Source organism: Pelophylax lessonae, assembly GCF_965119305.1.
Source record: "Pelophylax lessonae genome assembly, chromosome: 5".
Classification (NCBI taxonomy): domain Eukaryota; kingdom Metazoa; phylum Chordata; class Amphibia; order Anura; family Ranidae; genus Pelophylax; species Pelophylax lessonae.
The window spans coordinates 27,914,904-27,930,509 of NC_138772.1; positions in this window are offsets into that span (position 1 = coordinate 27,914,904).

Below are 15,606 nucleotides of genomic sequence, written 5' to 3' on the forward strand. Positions count from 1 at the left end.
TGGAAAAGTCCTTTATTAAAAAATAAAAAAACAGTGTCCCCCGATGATCAGTCGCTCGAAAAATAGAAAAATAAATAAAAAATAAATAATCACCTGCAACATGCAACGCACTGCTCAGGTGCAGTGAATAAATTACACAACATCAGTAATATCTTCATTGCACCTGAGCAGTGCATTGTGGGGCGGATTGTGACATAAGGCCCCTATAAAAGAGCTGTCAAAATCAAAACAACTCAGAGCGTGGGAAGCGTCCATAGAAGCAGGAGCTATTTTTCTTTTCTATTTTTCTGGCGGGCGACTGATCATTGGGGGACACTATTTTTTTATTTTTTTATAAAGGACTTTTCCAAAACTGGCTTTTGTCTTTTATTTTTTTGGACACTTTTTTGGTGAATGGGTAGGGGTACGAGGTACCCGATATCCATTCACACAGGGAGGGGGCGTGATTTTACTGATTCCGATAAGCCTCCCCCCGCAGACCCCCACAACCACAGCCCACGGTTGTCAGGAAAAGACCCCTGTCCCATCAACATGGGGCAAGGTGCTTTGGGGTGGGGGGGCAGAGTCCCCCTGCCCCAAAGCACCCACCCCCCCATGTTGAGGGCATGTGACCTGATATGTTTTAGAAGGGGGGCGCTCGCTTGCCCCCACCCCCATTCTGGCCAGCCAGGCTGTGTGCTCGGATAAGGATCTGGTAAGGATATTAGGGAGAACCCCTCACCATTTTTTTTTAAATTTTTGCCCGGGGTTCCCCTTAAAATCCATACCAGACCCGAGGGGCCTGGTATGGACTGGGGGGGGGGACCCCACGCCATTTTTTCAGCAATACTGACATAAACTGATATAAACTGAAGTGCCTATATATTTAACTTTGTTGTATACACTGCACTATCTGATCTCGACAAACTGTAAGAAGCAAAAATCTCTCCCCCTGCCAGCAATGTATTATTAACTATAGAATTCCACTTATAAATCACCCGCTGGCCAATGGATTTGAACCCACAACCTTGCAGGCCTGGTATTCTACCAGCTACGCCACCGTCAAACATGCTTAGGTTAAACACGCTTTAACCCTTCCTAACTGACTTCTATCTCACCCTACACCCAGTGGATGAGATAAAAGTTAGGGAGAGTGTGATCAGCAGGCTTAACGGTGGTGTAGGTGGTAGAATACTAGGCTTGCAATGAGAGGGCTGTGGGTTTGAATCCCCCGGTCAGCAGGTGTTTTATTGGAATTCAGAGTTCAGAATCCATGATAATGCAGGAATTTTAAGTTCTGGCGAAGAAGCCCATTTGTTCGTCATTCAACGAACGAGTGAACAGCCAATGTTCGAGTCGAACTCAAAGCTCATCCCTAGTGGCTAGCTGTATGAAACCCTCAACATTGGTGGTCAGTGGCTGGTTGTGTGAACCTCCCAACATTAGTGATTAGTGGCTGGCTGTGTTAACCCCTCAATATTAGTGGTTAGTGGCTGGCTGCACGAACCCCCCAACATTGGTGGTCAGTGGCTAGCTGCACAAACCCCCCCAACATTGGTGGACAGGGGCTGGCTGCATGAATTCCCCAACATTAGTGATCGCTGGCTGTGTGAAACTCCCAACATTAGTGGTTAGTGGCTGGCTGTACGAACCCCCCCCAACATTGGTGGACATCGACTGGCTGTATGAACCCCCAAAATTAGTGGTTAGTGGCTGTCTGTACGAACCCCCTGTAACGGATCGACTGGCACCCTCACTGGGTACCTCCGTTGACGGATGCTCCTAGTGCTTCCCAAGGGCTCAGAGCACTCCACCAGACACCATAACCACCTCAGACCCCACGAACCGCCACAGCTTGGTTGGGGTCTTTCCGTCTCCTACCCACCCTGAACCTATGACAAGGCTCCACGTTCCAGTGGGCGATCCTCTCTTTCCCCAGAGAGTGGAACAGGAACAAGTGCTTAGTGATGATTCAAGAGAGTATGAAGAGCATAGAAATCCCTTGTAGCAGATTCCCCAAATAAGAGATAGAACTCTAGATTGAGATTGAAGTAGAATTCCAGATTTAATGGTACAGCTGCTCTTTTATACATTTTCCCCCACAGGTCCCCAGGTGGACCTTGTGGGGAACAGGACATGAAATTCACAATCTAATAAAAACAGAGTTTTACATTCAGTCACTCCCATAGAGTGTACACAATCCCTCCCTTCTAGCTGATTACATTATCATGTGCAGATGAAATTGTATACAGAAATAGAATTAACCTGAACTGATTATCTAGCCATCTGTACAGAACAATGTGAGGTCATTAACATTTAACAATGGGACAGGCAGACTTAACAAAATACACATTCCATCTCAAAACAGACAAAAGGACAAGACTGCCAATGACAGTCTGTCCGCCCCCTACATTGAAGTACATGGAATATGCATTATCTCAATACAAAAACAATAGGGAAAGCCAGTCTCTGACATTGAAGGAGATGGAACAGAAGCTAATGTGATTAGCCATTTCAATTAACATGTTCAGAATCAAACAGCTGACAAATATTACTGTCCCACTTTTAAGTATCTGTCTTTCACTCCCAGTGAAAGTGAATACCATCACACCCCCCCCCAACATTAGTGGTTAGTGGCTGGCTGTATGGACCCCCCAACATTGATGGTCAATACCTGGCTGTGTGAACCCCCTAAACATCAGTGGTCAGTAGATATCTGTATTAACGCCCACAAAATTGATGTTAAGTGGCTGACTGAAACCCCAACCCCCCCCCCGAAACATTAATGGTCAGGGAGATAAGAAAAAGGAAAGTTGGCTTTAAGTGTAGTATGGAGAAGACATTTTTTAAAGAATCCATATTGACCCCCTCACATGTAAATAAAAAGATACAGGCTCATCTACATGGTGAACATCCTTGGACAACCCGCCAAACTGTTTCCACAAATGACCGTTGTAAGGGGAGAAGAAGCCTGCCACTCTCATCCAAATTCACGGCAGAAGCGAATGATCTGATGGAGTGCCAGCGTGATGTCATCACCAGGAGGAGGGAACTTGTTTATTTATTATTTCCTTTTATAGTCCTGGAAAAAAAGTGTGGGAACTCACCCAAGATCCCCCCACCTCAAAAATAAAAAAGTGTCTGTGTGTGTGTGTGTATATATATATATATATATATACCTTTTGAGGAGTGAGGGTCACTTTAGCGACTTGGTATCCAGTTGCGGGCCACGATGAGCGGGGTGGCCAGATGACAGATCCGTGTCCACTCAGCATATGCAGAGCAGACACGAACACAGCCTGCTCTACTCTATGGGTCTCCGATCCGATCCACACAGACAGAAGGGGGCGGATCCCCTTCTGTTTTTTTAAGTGGATCCGATTGGAGATAGGCGAGTGTAAACGTTTACATCTGCCACTCTATAGAGGTGAATGAAGGGTCCGAATGGGTAAACATGAAAAAAAAACAGGCGGACCTGATCGGACCGATCATGTAAAAGGGGCCTAGAGCTGCTTTTACATGGATGCACTGCAGTTTACCTGCACCTTAACTGATCTCAATCTTCACTTCTTCCTCAGGATTACTGCAGGTATCGCTGGCTGCTGCTGTCCCCCAGGCGGGTATGGCTGGTGGCTGCTGCTTGCTGTCCTCCAGGGCTGGTAGTGCTGGCTGGAACTGCTGGTGGGTACTTCTGGCTAGTACTGCTGGCAGATACTGCTGGTGGGTACTTCTGGCTGGTACTGCTGGTGGGTACTGCTGGCTGGTACTGCTGGTGGGTACTGCTTGCAGGTACTGCTGGCTGGTACTGCTGGAGGGTACTGCTGGCTGGTACTGCTGGCTGGTACTGCTGGCTGTTGCCGCGGGCAGATACTGTTGACTGGTACTGCTGGTGGGTACTGCTGGTGGGGTAACTGCTGGCTGGTACTGCTGGTGGGTACTGCTTGCAGGTACTGTTGGCTGGTACTGCTGGAGGGTACTGCTGGCTGGTACTGCTGGCTGTTGCTGTGGGCAGATACTGTTGACTGGTACTGCTGGTGGGTACTGCTGGTGGGGTAACTGCTGGCTGGTACTGCTGGTGGGCACTGCTGGCTTGTACTTCTGGTGGTTACTGTTGGCAAGTATTGCTGGCTGGTAACACTGGTGGGTACTGCTGGCTGGTGCTGCTGGCTGGTACTGCTGGTGGGTACTCCTGACTGGTACTGTTGGTTGGTGCTGCTGGTGGGTACTGCTGGCTGGTACTGCTGGCAGGTATTGCTGGCGAGTACTGCTGGTGGGCACTGCTGGCTGGTGCTGCTGGCTGGTACTGTTGGCTGGTACTGCTGGTGGGTACTGCTGGCATGTACTGCTGGCTTGTATTTCTGGCGGGTACTGCTGGCTGGTACTACTGGTGGGTACTGCTGGTGGGTACTGCTATTGGGTACTTTTGGCTGGTACTGCTGGCTTGTATTGCTGGCGGGTACTGTTGGTGGGTACTGCTGGCTTGTATTGCTGGTGGGTACTGCTGGTGGGTACTACTGGCTGGTACTGCTGACTGGTTCCTCACCAACAGTGACACAGGAGCCATGCTGGAGTTAGCATGCGTCTGCAGGAGAGCGCAAAGCCGCTGCTTCCTGTATCGCTCCTGTGCCCTGTCACAGGCGGAGTACATTTGTTATTACTCCGCCAGTGACAGGAGTCGGAACTATACAGGAGGCATTAGCTCCGCTTCCTCTAGTGCAGCTCCTTTTCTTCAGTTCCTTCACACTGATGCTCGGGATGGCGGGTTGGGAACCCACAATGTGGGCTTACTGACCCGCCTTCCCAAAGCAGAAGGTGGTGCCTGGATTCTGTTGGGGGGCACCAGGGTGCAGCTGCTAATGGTAACGGCGTTCCTGCTGTGGAAATAGTACAGTACCCTATAAAATATGTTGTGTGGTAGTAAAAGTGTTTTTGAAAAAAATAATGATTTTTAGAATATATGCTGTATAATAAAGTCCAAGTGTCTCTGCGTGATCCAGTCCCTGTGTCCGTGGGATTGCGCTACTGCGCATGTGCCCCACGGACAGCCATTGGGACTTGGAGCGCAGAGAGCGAGACGGAATCTGACAATAGATTCTCTCCCCTCCGCTCTCTATCTACCGTCGGATAGTGCATCCGACAAACTGCGCGACCAGCCATAGCCGCCCAATAGAATTTCGATCCTGCTATGACGCTGCGCGCATGCGCAGATCGTCAGGCAGAATCCGACGATTCTTCCCTCAGTCTCCCGTCGAAGAATGCATCTAAGGGTGTGCGCATGCGCAATTATGACGTCAACCCCATCTGAGTGGAGCAGTCAGCTGGAGTGACATAATTTACCGCGCATGCGCAGTCCATCAGATGCATTCTTCGAGGCATTATCCGACGCTACACCGGGCAAAACTGTTGAAGCAGCAGATGTGCGTGGGCACGTGGCGGGTGCACGCTCACGTGGACTTACTGCTAAGCGGCAGCGGCCATTACAAGTGGCTGTGGGCGAGCGATGTCACGCGAGAGCTGCTCGGTCAGCTCTGCGCATGTGCCCCGATGTTGCTAGGGCAACATGGACGCTATGCGCAGAGCTGGCTACGTCATGCGGCTCTTGCGTTGTTAGAAAAAAAGAACGAGATAAGCGAGAGCCGCTCAGTCAGCTGACAGAGGCTCTCGCTTAACTGGAACAAGTCTGTTTTTACAAATGTTTGACCACATATGTTCTAGTGCCCGTTAATTTTACAGGCTTAATGTCTAGTAATATAATAATTTTATAATATACAATGTTGTGTGCACATGTATAACATTGTATATATTATCTGCACATGTATGACATTGTATATGTTGCGTGCACACTGCACACGTATAAGATCTTAAGATCTTTGCTATAATTTACTGAAATGTCTGTTGAACTGGTTTACAATGTGAAATTTAAATACCCTAAAATAAGTAAATTTCCTCAGACCTTTTACAGCCCCCCCCCCCTCCCCCGGGGTAATTAGGTGACATTGTAGTCACACCTGTTACCAGGTTCCCCACCCTCGGTGAGGAGGGAATGTAGTCTGGAAGGAATTATGAAGCAGCCATATAAATACAGAGGGAAGGCTGTGAAGATTTCAGACTCTTCAGGACTCTATACAGGTAAGACCCTTCATATGTACATTAGGAGGGGGGAGGGGGATTGTTTAGGGTGCAAAGCACAGGGTAACATAGAAATGAAAGTGTATCTAATGACAATTTATTTTTTTCTTTCACAAGCATTTTATTGGCTTACCAGAGATCTTTAATATGAAGTAAAGTGCACATTCATGTTACATTGTACAATATGTATGATATCAGATGTGCTGCATAAAAAATTCCATGTGATAAGAACTTATGTAGGTAGAGCGGGGACATAATGTAAACAAATGGCCGCTGATTGATCTCAAGTATAAAGAGTTTCCAAAGGTGGGTATGGAAAGGAAGGCAAAAATGAGTGCCCAGTATCCAGAAAATGGAAATTAGAAGGTGAGTCTGAAATCATTTATTGAGAGTAGCAACAAATAAAGCCAATGTGTTTTGGGGGAAACAGGGACTCCCCTTCTTCGGGGCTGTTGCTGAATGCTAGTCATTGAGGAAGGGTCCCAAACAGGAGTGTCTGTAAAACAAAGATAGATTCTGCCTCTGCAAGCACAGCCACCAATCAGTTGGATCTTTGTTTTACAGACACACCTGGAGAGTCTCTGTTCCCCTGAAATGCGTTGGTTTTATTTATGCTGATTGCTGAGTCCTGACCGCGCAATTGTCATTCAAAGTGTAACAGCGCTGAAAGCTGAAAATTGGCCTGGGCAGGAAGAGGGTGAAAGTGCCCGGTAGGGAAGTGGTTAAGAAGCATGCATATAAAGTGCGTCATCTGGTGGAATCCAAAATATACTGAGGAAGCTTCCAATGCTTCTTTAGGTATGAGAATAATTTCACTGAGAATAAAAATTCGCTATTGTCACATGGATCCTCCTCCTGGCCAATCAAGAAGCAGGTCGTGAGACCTGTTTCCCAATTGTCTGTAATTTTAAGCTACGCCATTGGGCATGGAGGAGGAGGGGAGAGATGCTGAAGAACAAGAAGGGAAGAAGCCGAAGTTGCCGACGCTGTACTTGTCCAGATGTCGCAGCAGGGTGAGTGAGCTGGGGGGGGGGGTCCTGTTGTAGTCCGGGGGGGGTTGTATGGTGTGCAGCCTGGTGTGGTCAGGGGGGGTGTATGTTGCGGTCCATCCGCCCCCCCCGGCCCTTGGAGCACTAGCCGCCACTGGCTATAAACAAAAAAGAGCGACATTTAAAAAAAAAAAAACATTTTTTACTTTCTACTATAAAACATTCCCAATAAAAAAAAAATTTAAAAAAAATCAAATTTTGTAAAAAGTTTAGGCCTATTTGTTTTCTGCTATATATTTTTGGTAAAAAAAAAAAAAAAAATCCCCAAAAACATATATTAATTGGTTTGCCCAAAAGTTATAGCGTTTACAAACTATGGGATAGATTTTTGGACTTTTTATTTTTTTTGTTGTTTTTATTAGTAATGGCGGCGATCAGTGATTTTTAGCAGGACTGCGACATTGCGGCGGACAAATCTGACACTTATGTGACACTTTTTTAGGACCAGTTACACCAATACAGTGATCAGTTCTCAATAATATGCACTGCTACTGTATAAATGACACTGGCAGGGAAAGGGTTAATACTGGGGGTGATCAAGGGGTTAGGTGTGAGCCTAATTGTGCTTACTTACTGTAAGGGGTGGGGGGGGGAGGGCTCTGTGACAGGCACACAGAGATCGGTGATTCAGCTTAGTTGAGACACACAATCTCACTGTGCCTGTCTGACAGGAGAGCCGCCTGCTTTGTTTACATAGGCAAGCGGTTCTCCTGTCAGTTTCCCTGAAGATTGCGGGAGGCCGGCGGCGATCGTGTCCGCTCCTCCCGCGCTCTGACTCCCGCTGTGTCTAATCAGCGGCGTAGATCTATGTGATTATGCGTAGCCGACCCATGCTGCCACATTAAATCTGCGTGGGGCAGCCGGCAAGTGGTTAAAGAATGCTTTAGGGTGGGATCTATTACAAATTGTCTGAGATTTGGGAGAGTCCAAATCAAGTTTAAAATCAGGATATGAGAATTATACATATTGTTCAAATAAGGCCACGTTAGAAGATGCGCTGTGGCGTGAAGAGTTGCCAGTGGCGCTATTTGTGCTGCAGTGTGGTATTTTCCCAAGAGGGGTACACTGAGACCCCCCCCCCCCGGCATTTTCTGAGAAAATAGAACATCAGAAGCTAATTTGGGTCCCTGCATGCCACATATAGATTTTAGGATCTTTCTTTGTACAATCCAGAGAATGTGGCCAAGGATAGGTGCTGGCAAAGCTCTAAATCAGGGGGGCTCCAAACTTTCTAAAAAAATGGCCAGTTTACTGTCCTTCAGACTTTAGGGGGGCTGGAATATATTTAGTGGGAGAAAACAATTGCCCGTCTTTGTTATTAGGGGTATAAATATATGGTGTCAGTGGGAGGAATAGTGCCCCATTGTTGGTATCAGTGGAAGGAATAGTGCCCCATTGTTGGTGTCAGTGGAAGGAATAGTGCCCCATTGTTGGTGTCAGTGGAAGGAATAGTGTTCCATTGTTGGTGTCAGTAGAAGGAATAGTGTTCCATTGTTGGTGTCAGTGGAAGGAATAGTGCCCCATTGTTGGTGTCAGTGGAAGGAATAGTGCCCCATTGTTGGTGTCAGTGGAAGGAATAGTGCCCCATTGTTGGTGTCAGTGGAAGGAATAGTGCCCCATTGTTGGTGTCAGTAGAAGGAATAGTGCCCCATTGTTGGTGTTAGTGGAATGAATTATGCCCCATCGTTGGTTTCAGTGGCAGGAATAATCCCTCAAGGGCCCAAAAAAAGGCAAGCAATAGGCTGCATGTGGCTCCAGGGCCAGGCCGCTACTCTAAAGTAATAGAGCATTTTAGTAAGGTATGACATTTTCCAAAACCAAGACTTTAGATAAGAATGCCAAGTGGTCAAAAGGTTTGAAAGAGAGGAGGGTAGTCTGCTTTATATCTGGACTCAAAGGAGCAGGTAATATTAATAACTAAGTATGACAATGCTGAGAGCTAATTAAAGTGTTAGTTCTTCTTAATCTGAAGGTACATTTGGGGATTCAGGCTTATGTTCGGGGCCTTGGACTTGGCTTCTTGGACTTTTGATACAGAGACAGCTGCAGAACCCATTAGCCTGGGTTCACACTAGGGCGGCTTCAAAGTCGCCCAACTCTGAAGCCGGACCGTGCAACGTGACTTCAGCGGGGCTTGCATACGACTTCTCTAAAAAAAAGTAAATGCAAGTCGCCCCCAAAGTAGTGCAAGAACCTTTTTCTAAGTTCAATTGCATTGAATGGAGCAAGGCTTGTCAGACGGCTAAGTCGCCTGACAAGTTGCCCCAGTGTGAACCGGGTCTTAGAGTACCTAAAAAGATACTCAAAACACAAGTGAAAAATGCAACAGTGTATTAAAGCATTTATAAGAACACCAGGAGTAGTTGATCCAGGTAATAGATGACTTACTCCTCGGGGACAAATGTGTACTGGTGGAGGGATCTGTATGGGGGAACTGTGCCAGTGAGGTGGGGAAATATGTTTGGGGGTATCTATACTGGTTGAGGATCTGTACTTGGGGAGCTGTACTCAGGGCCACTGATAGGGGGGGACCACCAGTCCTCTTGTAGGGGACCCGAGCACACAGGGGGGCCCACACAGGGAGGGGAAATGTGATGGACAACAAATACAGAACTCTTCCTCCAGCAGCTTGATCTCTCCCCCTCTCCTTGCTGCCAGCTTTTATCTGCTGAGAAAGGTACAGTTGTCCCTCACTAATCCCCCTCCCTGTGACATCTAAGAAAAACTCTTGTAATCAGCCAAAAAAAGAAACTGTTTTTTGAGCTTCGGGTGTTTTGCTTCAGACAACAAAACACTCATATGTGAACAGGGGCCATAGAAATGATTGGGATTTTGTTGTTGGGCATTTTGAGACTTCAGAGATGAATGTTTTACGAGCTGAAAAATGCTGAGGTGTGAGCAGGGCCTAAGTGCCGGTTCACACCAATACGACTTGTCAGGCGACTGGTCAGCCTGACAAGTCGCGCATCGTCGCGGTCCATTGTGTGGTACAGGAACGGTTCTAACAGGAGCGACACAAGTGGCTCCGACTTAGAAAAAGGTTCCTGTACTACTTCGGGGCGACCTGGAGGTGACTTGCATAGACATTCATTTTATGAACTCCGTGCAAGTCGCGCCAAAGTCGCGGTGCACGCGACTTCACAGGTCGCCCCCGAAGTCGTGCCGCTTCAGTGTGAACCGGAACTAAAAGAACTAAGGCTGCATTCACACTTGAGCGTAGCGTTTTCGCGCGTTTTTTTACCACGATTTTTACCGCGATTTATACCGTGATTTTAACGTGATTTTCAGGCGTTTTTGGAGGCAGGCATTGACATCTATCAAAAACGCTGGTAATCAGCCCAAAAAGAAGCTCATGTGAGAGTTTCTCTTTTACCTGGTGTTTGAGATCTTTTCGCTACTTAGGGGTCCAGATTACTCCTCATTATGAATCACTTTTTATATCTAACTTCCCCCCCGTATTTAAAAAATTAAGTACGTTATTAAAGACGTGGTCTTCGTACCACATCTCGTTTCTGGGGAGAATTACAGCCATAAAGATGATTATCTTACCTAAGGTCTTGTTCTTCTTTAGGGCCCTTCCTGTTAATGTCCCTAAATCTCATATCAGCTCTTTTCAGCGGGAAATTTCTAGATTCATTTGGAACGGTAAGAGATCCAGATATAACGGTCATATACTTTATGCCCCCCAATCCCAGGGTGGCCTGGGCATCCCAGATTTATGGTCCTATTATCTCTCAGCCAAACTCATTCAAATGGCTCAGTGGAATGCAGACCCCGAGAGTATTCCCTGGCTTTCGTTTGAACAGGCCACAATTTCCCCACAATTTATCTCTCGGCGGCTCTCTGGAGTGGTTCACAGCCGATTAATTATAACTCAATCGCAAACAAAATAGTTGTTCATTTATACCGGCTGTGGCTAAAACTGAAAACCCCCCTGGGTCTGTTGTCTCGAGTCTCTCCGTTAACATCCTTTTTGGGACACATTGACTCCTGTTTGCTCCCTCTAAGCAGAGAGGACTTATCCCCATGGATAACCAGAGGCCTGGTGAACCTTAAAAAGCTCTCAATAGGCAATATCTTCTGTACATTTGAACAACTGGTAGATATACATGGTCTCCCCAGTTCTGAAAGGGACCACTATACCATTGTGAGGGCATTTTTCCAATCACAGGGCCTCCTTACACTAAACCCTCCATTTACTATTTTTGAAAACATTTGCTCCTCCTCATCTAGGGATCGAGGGCTTATATCTAACCTACACTCACATATTGTTACTAGTACCCTCCCAGATAAACATAAGTATATGACTAGATGGGAACAAGACCTTGACTGTAGTTTCTCCATCCCAGAATGGCACCAAATGATATCAAACATGCGTAAATGTTCACGTTCTAGTGCATGCAGGGAGACACCCCTTAAGGTAATTACAAGATGGTATCTGACCCCCTCCTTGGTCCACTCCTTCTACGGTTCAGTCTCTCCCCTCTGTTTCAGGGGCTGTTCAGAGGAGGGTAATTTACTCCATATTTTTTGGAGCTGCAACCTTTTGCGACCCATATGGGATCATGCACAAAGACTGGTGACTAAACTGGCAGGGACATCAATTTTTCTCTCTCCTAAGATATGCTTGCTTTTTGTAAAAGTCCCTGGTGTCCCGAAATCTACATCCAATCTGATTCATACTTTGATGTGTTCCATTCAATGGATGATTGCATGTAATTGGAAATCAGATACTCTATTATGGCCTCAGGTACTCTCCAGGATGGAATGCATTAAACTAACAGAAAAGATCTTTCACTCCCTTCATGGCTCCATAATGACATTCCATGCTAAATGGGACACTTGGGACACGTGTGTTGGGCCTGTTAGTACCTCTTGATTTATATTGTATGTCTAACTTGACAGTTCTGACCCCTCATGTGTATTTGACTATTTGATATTCTGCTATACTATGACCAATGCTCGGTGTATACTTGCTATGTTTTCAGAGTATTTTTCTATGCAATATATAGATATTTCTTTATATATGATGTTACATTGTTGACCTGTGTATTGTGTTATTGTTTTTTTTTTGTACTGACTTTCTAATAAAATCTTTTGTAAACAAAAAAAAAGAAGCTCATGTACTTTTTTTCAGCTACAGGTGTTTTGCAAAACGCTCAGATGTGAACAGAGGTCATTTAAATGAATGGGGTTTTACTTGTTGGGCATTTTGGAACGTTTTTTTTTAGCGTTTTTGGAGCTGAAAAACACTCAAAAACACCCAGGTGTGAATGGAGCCTAAGGCTCCGTTCACATGTAGGCGTTTTGGGGGAGTTTTTCTGCTCTAGGATCAGCTCTCAAAATGCCCAACAAGACAAATCCTATTCATTTCAATGGCCCCTGTTCACATCTGAGCGTTTTGACGCTGTGAGCAAAACGCCCAACGCTCAAAAAAGTACATAAGCTTCTTTTTGGGCAGATTACAGGCGTTTTCCATTGGTCTCTATTCAATCTAAAAACGCCTGCACAAAAAATGCCTGTAAAAACGGCTGTAAAACGCCTGCAAAAACGCACATAAAAACGCCTGAAAAAAATGCCCATAAAAACGCCTGTAATAGCAACGCCAAGATGTGAACGTAGCCAAAGGCTCCAAGTACATGGGACGTTGTTAAAAGTCCCTTTGAATGCTGGAATTTTTAGGACGTTTAAAACGTCCGTTAGGTCGCGTTTGTACCCGCGTTTAGCGGGCGTTTGCGTTTAGAACCTTTCCTAGAGGTCAAAAAAATAATTCCCCTTTAAAATGGAAAAACGCGAACGCTAAACGCGGGTCATCGCGTTCGGTCGCGTTCGGCCGCGTTCGGTCGCGTTTTTGAGTTTGAAACGCCGGGAAACACATGTTCGAACGCAAATAATTGCGTTCTAAAAACCATCCCTGAACGCAACTGCCTACAAATGACTGTAAACGACCATGTGTACATGGACAGATAAGATAACATGGAGCTGCGTTCAGGGGCTTCTGAAAAAAACGCCCAACTGCTCCTAAACGGCCATTTCCAACGTCCCGTGTACATGGAGCCTAAATTGTAAAACGTGTTTATAGTTATCTCCCAGCACTTAACAATGTTTGTAAACATTTTCCTGAGGTTCTTTTTTTTGACAGCTGTGATGGACCAGAGAACAGCTCAGCTCTGTATGAATCGAGGAAATGCTGAATTAGGATCGTGAGGGGGGGGGGGGGGGGTGAATCGAGATATCGCAATTTTTTTTAACGATCAATCGTGCAGCTCTAGTATTTGGAGACTGGGGAAATGTCTCAGGACATAGTCCTAGACTGGAGACACATTACACGAGACACTACCATTACAGTTCATCGGCAAATTCCACATTTGTACTTAATACACACTCCTTAAAAATGATTTGTCCCACGTTTACTATTTCTCTTAACAAACTCCATTATAAAAAATCAGAGGAAAAATATAGATAAAAAGAGCAAAGAGACAACACAGAAAAAATAAGATTGTGTGAAAGAAACTTTATTGGCTCAGGTAAGCTCACATCATTTTTATGTAAAATCAAAAGAAAATCCTGACAGATGTTTATCAATTATTTCTCGAGTCACAAATAGCAGGTGTAGAACAGAAAAGGAACTCCTCCAGCTACAGTATCTCACAAAAGTTAGTACACCCCTCACATTTTTGTAAATATTTTTTATATTTTTTCATGTGACAACACTTAAGAAATGACACTTTGCTACAATGTAAAGTAGTGAGTGCCTACAATAGAGCATGGTGATGGGAGTGTCATGGTCTGGGGCTGCATGAGTGCTGCCAGCACTGGGGAGCTACAGTTCATTGAGGGAACCATGAATGCCAACATGTACTGTGACATACTGAAGCAGAGCATGATCCCCTCCCTTCAGGGACTGGACCGCAGGGCAGTATTCCAACATAACGACCTCAAACACACCTCCAAGACATCCACTGCCTTGCTAAAGAAGCTGAGGGTAAAGGTGATGGTCTGGCCAAGCATGTCTCCAGACCTAAACCCTATTGATCATCTGTGGGGCATCCTCAAACGGAAGGTGGAGGAGCGCAAGGTCCCTAACATCCACCAGCTCCGTGATGTCATCGTGGAGGAGTGGAAGAGGACTCCAATGGCAACCTGTGAAGCTCTGATGAACTCCATGCCCAAGAGGGTTAAGGCAGTGCTGGAAAATAATGGTGGCAACGCAAAATACTGTATTGACACTTTGGGCCCAATTTGGACATTTTCACTTAGGGGTGTACTCACTTTTGTTGCCAGTGGTTTGGATATTAATGGCTGTGTGTTGAGTTATTTTGAGAGGACAGCAAATTTACACTGTTATACAAGCTGTACACTCACTACTTTACATTGTAGCAAAGTGTCATTTCTTCAGTGTTGTCACATGAAAAGATAGAATAAAATATTTACAAAAATGTGAGGGGCGTACTTACCTTTGTGAGGTACTGTATATAGGGAAACATAGACGTATCCATTATTCTGGGTCTTCAGGATGGACATGAAATTTGATGATGGACTTTACTATTCCCTCTGTCAGGTTTACTTGCAGACATCCGGCTACGGAGTCACCCGGTCACCATAGATCTCCAACTCGCACAGGGTCAGACATTCCTCGCTCCCCGGGATCACCACGCTGACATATCGACCCTCCATCCCATTGCAGCAGAAAGTTGTTGTAGGATTAGTAACACTGCAGATCTTCCCGCACCTGTGGAGGACAAATGAGGACCAACACAATGATACAGAAACTGCCAAACTGCAACGTGGGGAGATTTAAGGGGCCCAAAGTAAAAATGCATTGCTATGAGGCCTAATAAAGCACAAAATGGTACAATAACCAGAAATATGCAGAGTGGTTTCTTATGGTACTGACTTAGTATTGTTGTTAACCACTTCAGCCCAAGAAGGTTTTACCCCCCTTAAAGACCAGGTTATTTTTTGCGATACGGCACTGCGTTACTTTAACGGACAATTGCGCGGTCGTGCGACGCTGTACCCAAATAAAATTGACGTCCTTTTTTTCCCACAAATAGAACTTTCTTTGGTGGTATTTGATCACCTGTGCATTTTTTATTTTTTGCGCTATAAACAAAAAAAGACAGTTTTGAAAAAAAAAAACAACAAGTGCAATTCAAACTTAACCACTTACCGCAAAGTGGCCCTACGTCGGCAAATTTTGCGGTGTTATACCGGGATGATGCCTCTAGCTAGAGACACCATCCCGGTACCGTGGTTTACAGCCAACGGTCGACTTTCCGTCAGTAACGACCGATGCGGCTCGGGAGCCGCTCGATAGTTACCCGGGTGAGCGGGAGGGGACGTCCCCCCCCCTCCCGCCGCCTTCCGTGACTTTGCTCGGGGCTCCCATCCCACCGGGAGCCCTGAGCACCCAGCCGGCACGTCCGCCGGCTGCATGGAGTCCTGA